Here is a 12572-nt window from a genome sequence, read left to right as displayed (position 1 = left end):
CGTTGCGCTGTTGCAGTCCCTTGTGACGGTTCTTTCCGGTGGAGCTGGTAAGCACACTGTGACTTTTGAACGTAGGGGTTTTAGTTCATCCTCGGATGATTCGGGGTCTGAGAGTGATAGGTCCCTGGGGTTAGAGGCTAAGGGGCAGAAGAGGATGTATAGGATGTTAAAATGGCTAGTTGAAGAAAGGAAGACTATGGGTTTACCCCTTCCCCCTGGTTCATCCCACATGGAACCCCCTGTTCCTCTGCCGACACCTCCCCCGCCAACAGGTTTAGTTAGCCCGGTGGCGGCGAATAGGCATAGGGCAGCTATGCATGGGGACACGGATACGTGGCCCGCATTTAGTATGCACGAACATCTCAAATCCAAGATGGTTCGGCGGATTCAGGAGGGAAAGTACTTGCATATGTTCGAGCTTTCCACGGAGGCGTATTGCCAGAAGGAAATGGCGGATGACGGCACAGGCCCCAAGAAATTTAAAAGGCCCGACTCATATGAGGAGTGGCGCAAGTGCTTCCACGTGTATGCATCCTGTTACATTTCCAAATTCCCTGACCAAGCCTTGAACATCCTGAAATATCAGGATTCTATAGAAACGGTGTTTGAAAAGTACAGAGAAGGGGCTTGGCGGGATTACGATGCAGCCTTTCATAGGAAGATGGTTGGTAACCCTCTCCTTACTTTTGGCGATGTTGACTCGCGGTTGTGGGCACAATTAGGCCCTGAAAAACAGGTGGCTCCTGTGCAGGCCTCCGTGGGCGCCAAAGCCTCACAATGCTCTCAACGGCGGCCCACAGGTTTGTGCTGGCGTTTCCAGGACAAGCTTTGTTCCAGGGGAACGGCATGTGCCTTTCGTCATGCCTGTAGGCACTGCGGGGGCGGCCACTCGGGTTCTGAGTGTACTATGCCCCAGGACTCAAGTTGTCCCCAAGAGAGACCAGGCGCTGGTCCCAAATCTTTCGCTTCAGGAAAGGGCGGTCACCTCGCTGAGGGTTGCCGTAATTGAAAATTGGCTGCCGTTCTACTTAGAGATGGGCTCCAACATGGATTTATTATTCCCGTCGGTTTGCACGTGGTGGGTTCCTCAACTCATAGGAACCTAAAATCTGCATATCAGTTCCCCGGGGTGTTAAGGGACAAACTTAATAAGGAAATAGCGTTGGGTCGCATGGCGGGCCGCTTCGGGGAGATTCCGATTTCGGGGTTGGTTGTTTCCCCGTTAGGGGTAGTCTCAAAGAAAAAGCCTCATTCAGCACCTGTCTTTTCCGAAAGGTCGTTCGGTTAATGACGCTATCCCTCTGGAGCTTAGCTCAGTTTTCTACCAGTCCTTCGATGAAGCGCTAGGGCTGGTTCGCAGGGCCGGGGCCTGTATGGCGAAATTGGATGTAGAATCCGCGTTTCGGCTCCTACTGATTCACCCCTCCTCTTTTAGGCTTATCGGGTGTTGTTTTGAAGGCAAGTATTACGTGGACAAATGCTTGCCCATGGGCTGCTCAATTTCCTGTGCATACTTCGAGGCTTTCAGTAGCATCTTGCACTGGGCCATTGCGGCGGTTGCCGGATTTGATGGCCTGGCACACTATTTAGACGATTTTTTGCTCATCGGTCATGCAGGTTCTTTTGAGTGCGCTTTCTTGATGAAAGTGACTAGGCTGCTGATGGGCAGGATGGGAGTTCCTCTGGCAGAGGACAAAACCTAGGGCCCTTGTACGTGCCTTACTTTTCTGGGCATTGAAATTGATTCAGCAGCAGGGCAGTGCCGTTTGCCACGGGATAAAGTGGTGCGTATGCTGGAGGCAGTACGCGCCATGAGATCGGAGCAGTATCGCTCCGTGAAGGATCTTCAAACTCTGCTGGGTTTACTTAATTTTGCGGGTAGGATTATTCCTATGGGAAGGATATTCCTCGGCGGATGGAGCGGCAGTTATGCGGCGAGAGGTCGCAGACGCGACGGTTCCGGGTATCTCCCGATATGTTGGATGACATACAGATTTGGGAGGAGTTAATAACCCACTTTAATGGGGTTTGCCTGAGGCGGGAGGTTGTTCCTTCCAACGCAGTGATTCAGCTGTTTACGGACGCTGCCGGGTCTCACGGGTACGGGGCTTTCTTGTCCGGGCAATGGAGTGCTGGCCCGTGGCCTAGCGCGTGGGCGGACAAAGGGCTGGTTCGGAACCTATGCCTTTTGGAACTGTTTCCCATCATGGTTGCCCTTGAAATCTGGGGTAACCAGCTTCGGGATCGGGAGGTGATTTTCTGGACTGATAACATGAGCGTTGTTTTCGCTATTAACAAGCTCTCGTCTGGTTCACCTCCGGTAGTGCGATATTTGAGGCTATTGGTGCTGAGGTGTCTGCACCTGAATATTGTGTTCCGTGCTAGACATGTCCCGGGCGTTCAGAATAGGATTGCGGATGCGCTTTCCCGTTTTCAATGGGAAGCCTTCTATGCGTTGGTTCCTCATGCGGATACTAAAGGATCGCCTTGTCCTGATTACTTATGGCAGGTGGCGCTGGATGGGGTCCTTTGATCGCGATGGTCCGGTCTTCGCTCGCCCCGTCCACTTGGACAACCTATGTAAAGCATTGGACAGAATGGATTGCCTTCTGTGACTCAAGGGGCCGTCCTTCCTGCGACGGCGACCAATGGGGCCTTCTTGAATGGATTACCGAACTTAAAGGTAATGGGGTTCCGAAGACGGCGGTTTGGTCTCGGCTCACCGCCGTGTCCTTTTTCTGCAAACTTTATGGCCTCTCTGACTACTCTAGGACCTTCCTGGTGTGGCAGGTCCTGAGGGGTTGGGGGCGTATGGTGCCCAGAACAAGGGATGTTAGGGAGCCGGTTACCATTGAACGTTTGGTAGTGTTATGTCAAGCCTTGCCGGCGGTGTGTTCATCTGCCTATGAGGCCACCCTGTTTTCGGCCGCCTTTGGGTTGGCCTTTCAAGGGGCACTCAGGGTGGGGGAAATGGTCCCCCCCTCAAAGAACAAGCCTGGAGGCCTTCTGAATTCCTACGTCAAGAACGATGAGTCGTCGATTCTTGTTTTCATTCCCAGATCCAAAACCGACCAAGAGGGGAGAGGAGCATGGTTGCCTTTGCCGGCCCATGAAGGGTCAGTCTGTTGCCCAGTCAGACTTATCAAAGCCTACATGGACATGCGTCCGGAGGGCTCCTCACAGTTCCTGGTTCACGGGGATGGATCCCCGTTGACGAGGTTCCAGTTTTGGGCTGGGCGGCATCTTGAGTCGGCCTTGACTCAAGGGTCATTGCTCCTCATTCATTCAGAGTGGGAGCGGCTACTACTGCCGCGGGTTTAGGTTGGTCTGCTGACCACATTAGGTCTCTGGGGAGATGGAGGTCTAAAAGGTATTTATTGTACGTTAGGCCTTTGACTGTTTGATTGACTGATGTTTTATTGTTACAGTGTTCCATGGTTAACTTTTTATTTCTTCTTAGGGCCGAGGAGCGGTCCACTGAGGGTTTGGATTACGGGTCACTCATACATCCACTGGGTGGAACTGCGGGCAATTGCAAGACCTGATGGGCATCAGCTGGGGTTCCCCTCATCCCGTGTCACCGTTAGATGGTTGGGGCGTAGGGGTCTTACGTGGCAGGCTCTGCCTGAGTTACTGCAAGGGGCGTTGCGCAGGTGGGAGAAACCCCATGTATTAATCATTCATGCCAGAGGGAATGATATGGGTCTCCTGCCGTGCAAGCAGCTCAGTGCAGTCATTCAATCGGATCTGCGCACGTTTCAGGCTTGGGTCCCTCAAGTAAGAATAGAGGGGTCCAATATTATCCCAAGGGTAGAGTGGTGTCACATACAATCCCACCGCACAGCTTTCCAGGTCCGTAAGAAGATCAATAGGGAGGTTAGGATCTTCTTAGGCCAGTCAGGAGGTTTTGTTGTAGAGCATGGGAACATTACAACGGCTGAGAGGAGCCTCTACAGAAGGGACGGGGTGCACCTCTCTGAGAGGGGCATTGACCTGTTCCTCTGTAATTTGAGGTAGTGCTATTTTACTACATCTATAGGTGTGGCGGCAAGAGCTGTGCCTGTTGGGCTGTCTCTTGTGACGGTTGGTCCGCGCCCCGGTTTGCCATCAGAGGTAGAGTGACGGCTGGCCAGGGGAGGGTGATCTCTGCAGGTGCACGCCTGGAGTCCCTCCCCATTCTAAAGATGCCAAGAACTCCCTAAGCTTCTGCGTGCATAGGATAGGGCATTTAATTAATTAAGACAGTGGAGGGCAGCATAGCCCAGAACGAACATAATAATTAAGGCCCTTAGGAGTGTGCTGTTGTGAAGTGGCAACAATGTTGCAGTAGTGAGGGTGAGGTTTAGCTTACCCTTTAAGTAGTCAGCTTACAGGCCCCAAACCCTCTTTCCAGCTCGTCTTCACAGCTTCCCTCCCTCCCTTCAATTTGTTAATTCGGCAATCTCTAGGCTGGGCATCACTAGGGTGTTTCAGCAAGGTGTCCGAGGCAGGATGAGGGCTACGCGGCTTGTTTCCTTAAGTCCGAGGACGGTAGTTTTTTGACTCCCCAGGTAGTGGCATGGTTTCGCGCCTCGTTACACCTGGTCCTACTGGTCTGGAGATCTTTGACTTACACCCTGGTTAGGCGGTTGGTCCGCACCCCGGTTTGCCATCAGAGGTAGAGTGACGGCTGGCCAGGGGAGGGTGATCTCTGCAGGCGCGCGCCTGGGGTCCCTCCCCATTCTAAAGATGCCGAGAACTCCCTAAGCTTCTGCGTGCAGCTGAGCTCCGCTTGTGTGGGCATTAAGGGGCGCTGCCCTTCTTCCTAGCGGGGGGTTGCTTACTCCTAGCTAGATTGCCGCCACATGTTTTAGCTGGCCCCGTTGAGTCCAGCCAGTTCTCATGTTCTATAATAAATGTGACCCACGGGTCTTTACCCACATACTTGTGTCTATGTGTTATTTATTCTAAGTTATGAATAAAGTTATTAAGGTTATTATGTTTATGTACATAGTTATAGTTGAGTCAGTTTTATGGCTCTTATTATATTTTATTACAGCAAGCCAGGAGGATAGGGCATTTAATTAATTAAGTGCAGCTGGTACAGAATACCAGGTAAGTGCAGCTGGTACAGAATACCAGGTAAGTGCAGCTGGTACAGAATACCAGGTAAGTGCAGCTGGTATAAAATACCAGGTAAGTGCAGCTGGTACAGAATACCAGGTAAGTGCAGCTGGTATAAAATACCAGGTAAGTGCAGCTGGTACAGAATACCAGGTAAGTGCAGCTGGTACAGAATACCAGGTAAGAGCAGCTGGTACAGAATACCAGTTAAGTGCAGCTGGTACAAAATACCAGGTAAGTGCAGCTGGTACAGAATACCAGGTAAGTGCAGCTGGTACAGAATACCAGGTAAGTGCAGCTGGTACAGAATACCAGGTAAGTGCAGCTGGTACAGAATACCAGGTAAGTGCAGCTGGTACAGAATACCAGGTAAGTGCAGCTGGTAAAGCAGGATTCAGGTAAGTACAACAGGTACCGTAAGTACAGGAGACTCAGTAGGCATAGGACACCCAGCAGGTACAGTTAGTGAGGCTGTCACAGGATACCAGGTAAGTGCAGCTGGTACAGCAGGATTCAGGTAAGTACAGCTGGTACAGTAAGTACAGGAGACTCAGCAGGTGCAGTTGGTGAGGCTGTCACAGGATACCAGGTAAGTGCAGCTGGTACAACAGGATTCAGGTAAGTACAGCTGGTACAGTAAGTACAGGAGACTCAGCAGGCACAGGACACCCATCAGGTACAGTTAGTGAGGCTGTCACAGGATACCTGGTTAGTGCAGCAGGATTCAGGTAAGTAGTATCAGTAACAAGGTAAGTACAAGCTTATTGCAACACAGGATACAGGGAGAGCTGAGAGCAGGTAAGTACAAGGTGAAATACTCAATGACTCAGCCCATAGTGATGGGCTGAATGGATTTATATCGGAACTCCCTCACTTGTGGCCATTTAGGTGGGAGTTCCTGAAATTAGGTATGACCTCTTTTAATCAGCGACCGTACATGCCTAAGGAAAGCAGCAGCTGCTCCAGAAGAAAAGCTTTGGCGTTCTACGTGGAGGAAGACCAAAGCAGGAGCCAGTCGCTGGAACGCTTTCAGGTAAGTACATCACAAGCATATACCTGTGACCTGTCTAAATCTCTTCTTGCCATGTTCTTTTTGGGTTGGATTCCGACTGATATACTTCAGGAAATTTCTCCTTTGTGTAAGGCGCAATTGCGCTAAAAGAGGCTGCTTTTGGAAACTGTCCAACGGAGGGTTACAAAAATGGTTCATGATCTAAAATCTAAAATGTACAAAGAAGTCTCTATGATCTAAACATGTATAACTTAGAGGATAGAAGGGAAAAAGGTGACATGATAGAAACATTCAATTATATGAAGGGACTTAATAAAGTTGAAGCTGAAAGCATTTTCCACAAACAAAAAAAAATAGAAATACAAAAACAAGGGGTCAATCTTAAGTTAGAGGGTAACAGATTCAGAAGAGATGTGAAGACGCAGTTTTTTACACAAAGGGTAGTGGATTCATGGAATAAACTTCCAATATGGGTGGTAAACAAAGTAACTATAAAATATTTTAAAACTGCCTGGGACATGAATAAGGCTATGCTAAGAAATAAATATGTAATATGGATAGACTTGATGGGCCTTTTTGGTTCTTATATACCATCAATATATAAGTTTCTATATGAGTGTCATAACTACAGGCACCCAAGGGACAAAGCAAATGAGAGTGGACATGGAAAGGGTCATTACTTTCTCTCTCCTGATCTCCTTATTGATGATTTATTGGGTTAAAACTGTTAGTTATAGCATTTGGCCAAACAGTTTTAGCCCAGGACCACGTCAAGGTCTCTTCCTCACTGGGCCCCTACCTACAGCCACACAAAGTATGCTTTCAATTAAACAAACTGAGATACAGACAGGGATAGAACATGCCTTTTGCAATTTCCCTAGTGCCTGTGATACCCTTGTTTGTATCTCAATTTGACATAGTCCTGGGCTTAAACCATTTGACCAAATGCTGTAACTAACTTCCATTTTTGCTTTTAATCTAGCTGTGTGCTTGCACGAGAGTGCCAGACTTTCTATGTGATGTGTTACTATTTTTGTTTTGTAATTTCCCTATGGGCTTTGCAACCAGGCTTGGACTGGGGTTAAATGCTCAAGTTCCTAAAAGCTGTGCAGCTGTCTGTGAGTGGTGGTTCGAGTTTTGCAGTGACATGCTATGTTTACTCAGTCCAGTGTGAGAGTGCAGTCCATTTCTGTGAATAAAGCCTGTAACCCCCAAGCCAACCCCCAAGCCAAAGTTTTTACCCATAAGAGAGAGTTAATTGAGGCTGTCTTAAAACAGTCGGAATTAGAGGATATTTAAATACTGAGCTGATGGTTGTGCGTATTCAAAATCCTTGGCATCTAATGGGTAAACTTTTAAATAATTCAGGAAGTATCTCTTGATCCCATAAGGTTGCTGGCACAGGCTCAGATGGTGCCAGAGGAGTTGCTATTGACAGCTGGTCTTCAGGCATAGCTAGATTTTGCTGAGACGAACAAGCTTTGATACTGTTCAAAGCAAAAATAATCTTGCACAGCTTTCATTCCTCAGCTATAAGTTTGTAACATGCTTTGCAGTAAATCTCAACAGTGAATCACTGTAGCCATTTTACAAGAAGGGTTGCCAGGCCAATATTTAACATTACTGTTCAGTAAAATGAATGTTCAAAACGGAACACTAAATTGATTGGGTCTGAGAGAGGCAACAGACAGGGGCTACAGGGCTGGGGGTCTGATCTAAAACCTACTGTGAGCATATAACTGGCAGGTGTGATATAGAAAACTTATAGAGTCATATAACAGACAGGCTACAGGGCTATGGGTCTGATCTGAATTCAGTTGTGAGCATAACTGACAGGTGTGATCTGGGGGCCTGATAGTCATATAACAGACAGGGGCTACAGGGTTGTGGGTCTGACCTGAAGTCTGCTGTGAACATATAACTGACAGGTATGATCTAGGTGCCTAATAGAGTCATATAACAGACAGGGGCTACAGGGCTGTGGGTTTGATCTGAGGTAAGCCTGACAGGTGAGGGACCTGATAGAGCCGTATAACATATATGGACTACAGGGCTGTGGGTTTGATCTGAGGTAAGCCGTGAGCATAACTGACAAGTGTGTTCTAGGGGTCTGATAGAGCCATATAACATACATGGGCTACAGGGCTGTGGGTCTGATCTGAGGTAAGCCGTGAGCATAAGTGACAGGTGTAAGCTAGGTCCCTGATAATCTTATAACATACATGGGCTACAGGGCTGTGGGTCTGATCTGAGGTAAGCCGTGAGCATAACTGACAGACTTAAAGGGCCATAATACCCAAATGTTTAAACACTTGAAAGTAATGCAGCATAGCTGTAAAAAGCTGATTAGAAAATATCACCTGAACATCTCTATGTAAAAAAGAAAGATATTTTACCTCAAAAGTTCCTCAGTAGCCACCTCCCATTGTAAAGGATTTCTAAGCAGCATATTAGTATGTCTGTCCCGGGACAACTGAAAGGATGAGCTTCGTGCACTCTCATATTATTTCACCAATCAGGTTAAGGAAGCTTACTATGAAATCTCATGAGAGTTAAGTCAAATCTCATGAGATCACAGTAAGAGTTCATGACCTCAGCACTGCTGATGCTGATTGGCTGCTGTTCAATTCTTCATTTTTTAATTTTTTTTACCTGCAGCTGGGAGCAGCTGAGTATAACTTTTTACACAGAACTTACTCTGGTGAGCTGAGGAAATTGTGAGGTAAAATATCTTCCTTTTTTACATAGAGATACTCAGGTGATATTTTCCTGTCAGCTTTTTACAGTTATACTGCATCAGTTTCAAGTGATTTAGCATATGAGTATTATGTCCCTTTAATCTAGGTGCTTGATAATCATATAACAGACAGGGGCTACAGGGCTATGGGTTTGATTAAGTTCAGCTGTGAGTATAACTGACAGGTGTGATCTAGGTGCCTGATAATCATATAACAGACAGGGGCTACAGGGCTGTGGGTCTGATCTGAGTTAAGCCATGAGCATAACTGACAGGTGTGATCTAGGTGCCTGATAGATCCAAATAACATACATGGGCTACAGGGCTGTGGGTCTAATCTGAGGTAAGCCATGAGCATAACTGACAGGTGTAATCTAGGTGCCTGATAATCATATAACAGACAGGGGCTATGGGTTTGATCTGAGTTCAGCTGTGAGTATAACTGACAGGTGTGATCTAGGTGCCTGGTAGTTTCATATAACAGACAGGGGCTACAGGGTTGTGAATCTGATTTGAAATCTGCTGTGAATTTATAACTGATGTCTTATCTAAGGGCCTGATGTGGGCATGTGACAGAAAATAGAGCCATGGGTCTGATGTGAGATTCAATGTCAGGACATAAATGACAGGGGCTACAACATGGACATATGGCTGACATCTGATAACAGCACACTTACTTCTACCCAACTGATCATCCAGTGTATTTGTGTAAACAGCTCATAGCACAAAGTTCTAGTGGAATCCATTATGAACTCTGTGTTCTGCTGGGGAGACAATTTACCAGTACAGAGGAATAGCGAAGAGAGCTGACTATAAATCAGAGGATCTGGATCCAGAGGAATAGCCAGACGATCCAGAACAATGGCTGAAGGAAATCCTACAGGATCAAGTGTAGTGATTCTTTACCAGGGTGTTGGTACATCCTGGGGTGTCGACACAGAATTTCAACCGTTACAGAAACATTCCAAATTGCTCAAGTTATCTTTCTTTGACTTTTTTTAACATCTTTTTTCTTGAGAGCATGAGCAATGCTTCATCAAAACAGAGAGATCATAACATTGTTGCATTTAGAGGGGTTCAACAAAAATATATATCCAAGCGTTAAATGAATTTCACATATTTACTGTATCTATCTAACAAAGCAAAGTCACAGTATTACTTTCATTTTCCAAACTTCTTTCTTTGTCTCTTTAATTGCAAAATATTTTGGAGAAACACATTGGGCTGGATTACAAGTGGAGTGCTAAATTATCGTGCTCCCGCAAACAGGCATATTTGCCCGTTTGCAGGAGTGAGGTATTTAACCAGCCATTACAAGTGACTGGTTATTGCTACCGCAAGCTCACAGTAGCAATTAGCGCTCCGAAAATTAACCAGAGATCAGATCTTTGGTTAATTTTATAAATGTCCCCCGAATACCTTCAAAATAGAGGGCATTATAGTTTTTTATTTAAAAAAATGTAACTTTAACATTTTCTAAGATAGAGAAGGCATCTATAGGAAGGTAAGTTACATGCCACGTTGATTTCCTTACCATACTGAGGGAGAGAGTAGAGGTTGCTCTGCCATTCCCCCTTTACATTAACAGAGGGTTCCATGCCAATTTATGCAAGTTCCATTCTGAAGGTATCAAGAGTTTTATTACTGGGTTTTTGAAACCCATTCCAAAACATCCATTAATGCCATGATAAGTAATTTGTCTAAATGCATCAAATGCATTTAGGCCATGTAAACGCTGCCGACCAGGGGTGGACTGAGCAGTCAGGCAATATGACAGTGGGGGCCCAAAGGGGGGCTTCTGCTGTATGGCTTATTATGCTCACAGTCGCATTTTGTGAAATGAGCTAGCATAGCGGTGACAGTTTAGCTCCTCTTGCAGTTGTGACTGTGAGGGAGCGGGAGGCAGCAGGCAGATACATTTCTGTATGGGACTGCTGCGCTAGTGGTTGTGAGGTGGGGGGAGGCAGCAGATGATCAGGACCTAGAACAGTGCTGACAGCTGTGCTAGCAGTAACCAAGAAGTTAAGGGTGGGCAGAGTAAGTGCCCTGTCCCTGGAGTTAGTGCCATGTGCCTGAATAGAAGGTCTATTGCTCTGGGGTCCCTGTAGTGTGAGGGTCCGCCCCTGGAGGGTGGTGGGTCTGAGGCTGTAGGGACCCAGGAGTATGGTGTCCATAGCCCTTGATCTTGGGGACCCTTTCCCTGGTGTTTTTCAAAGAATTTTTAAACTTTTCAAATTCTACACATTGGATCTGTTAAAAATCAGTCTTACCTGTTTGAGTGACATTTCTTGTATGTTTACTCAGATTTTTTGTAAATGTTAAAGCTGTTATATTAAACAAAATGACATGCTCTCATTTGTTAGAGGGTTAAACACATATAACTAAATTGGCAGATTATACCCAGATTATTCACTTTGCAATTCAATTACATACTTATGGCAAGCACTTTATCCGTGATCTGTTACTAAATCTGTAAAATCCAACAATCCTTCTTCGTGGCTCATTAAATAAAGCCAATCACAGAGGTGCCTACTTCATATTTTGAGCTTCCCACTGCATTTAGATAGAGCGCTACAGCAGGATCAGTCCTTTCTGCGCATGCCTGGATGGCCTGTTAATATTGCACATGCGATCAGGACCAAGCATTTGCTCATATATCATGCATACAGCTTATTAAAATATGAGCTATAATTGGAGTGCCAGGGTTTTTTCCCTGATCTGTTTGCCATGTGCTGCTGCTGGCAGCCATTTTACTCACCTCTATTCCTGACTCTGGCGCATACTATGTGATGCTGCTCATTTCTTGCACTTCCTTTTATGGCCAGACTGGTGTACATCATCCGTGTGAGACAGGATGCAGTCTCAGAATTGTGATGTCATCACGTATTATTTAAAGGGCCTCTGTTCAGTATGCTTTGCCCTTATGTTGTCTCAGACCTGTTTATGAGAGCTCCTGTGTATTACCTAGCTGTCTGACGTCCCTCCTGGTTCCTGATCCCTGGCTTGTTCCTGACTCTGCTGTTCTCCTTGTTCCTGATTCTGGCTCGTCTGACTATTCGCTTTGGCTCCTGACTCGGCTCGTCTGACTACCAGTTCTGGTTTTGATTCCTGGCTTGTTATTTGACTTGTGGACTTTTTATTATTTTTTGCTATTAATAAATGTGTGATTATTTTTGCACTTCTTGTCTCAGTCTGATTCCTGGCACCCTGACATGGAGATTGTCACTTCCTGTTTAACCGAGTTCCAGCAGGGGCAGTGCTAAAAGAGAAGATGGAGGACTGATGCAGTATTAAATATCAGTAATATTTTAGTAAAGCATTCACTTCATAAAAGTTATACCTGTCTAAAAAAAATAAATTAAAAGCAGATTATTCATATATTGCCCTCAGGTTATATTGAGTTTTATGACCCTTTAAAGTACTGCTCGAGAGCCCCAGAGAACTGCTTACCCAATCAGCAGTTCTATTCATATGCCCCTTGCTGTACAACTAGTTTCCGCAGTTCTCTGTGACTCCTGAGAAGTTAAACACAGAGAATTGCATGGTCGATAGTGATACAATCACATGCTCTAACGAAAGAGACCCTTCAAGTTTTTCACTATAATGACTCTTTAAAGTTATTTGGCTAGATTACAAGTTTTTGTCTGTAAGACTGTGCGGTGCTAACGAGCCTTTTTTTCTTACCGTTCACTTAAACCAACGCTGGTTTTACGAGTTTTC

The sequence above is a fragment of the Bombina bombina genome, chromosome 7, assembly GCF_027579735.1.
Source record: "Bombina bombina isolate aBomBom1 chromosome 7, aBomBom1.pri, whole genome shotgun sequence".
NCBI lineage: Eukaryota > Metazoa > Chordata > Amphibia > Anura > Bombinatoridae > Bombina > Bombina bombina.
This window is presented reverse-complemented; position numbering follows the sequence as displayed.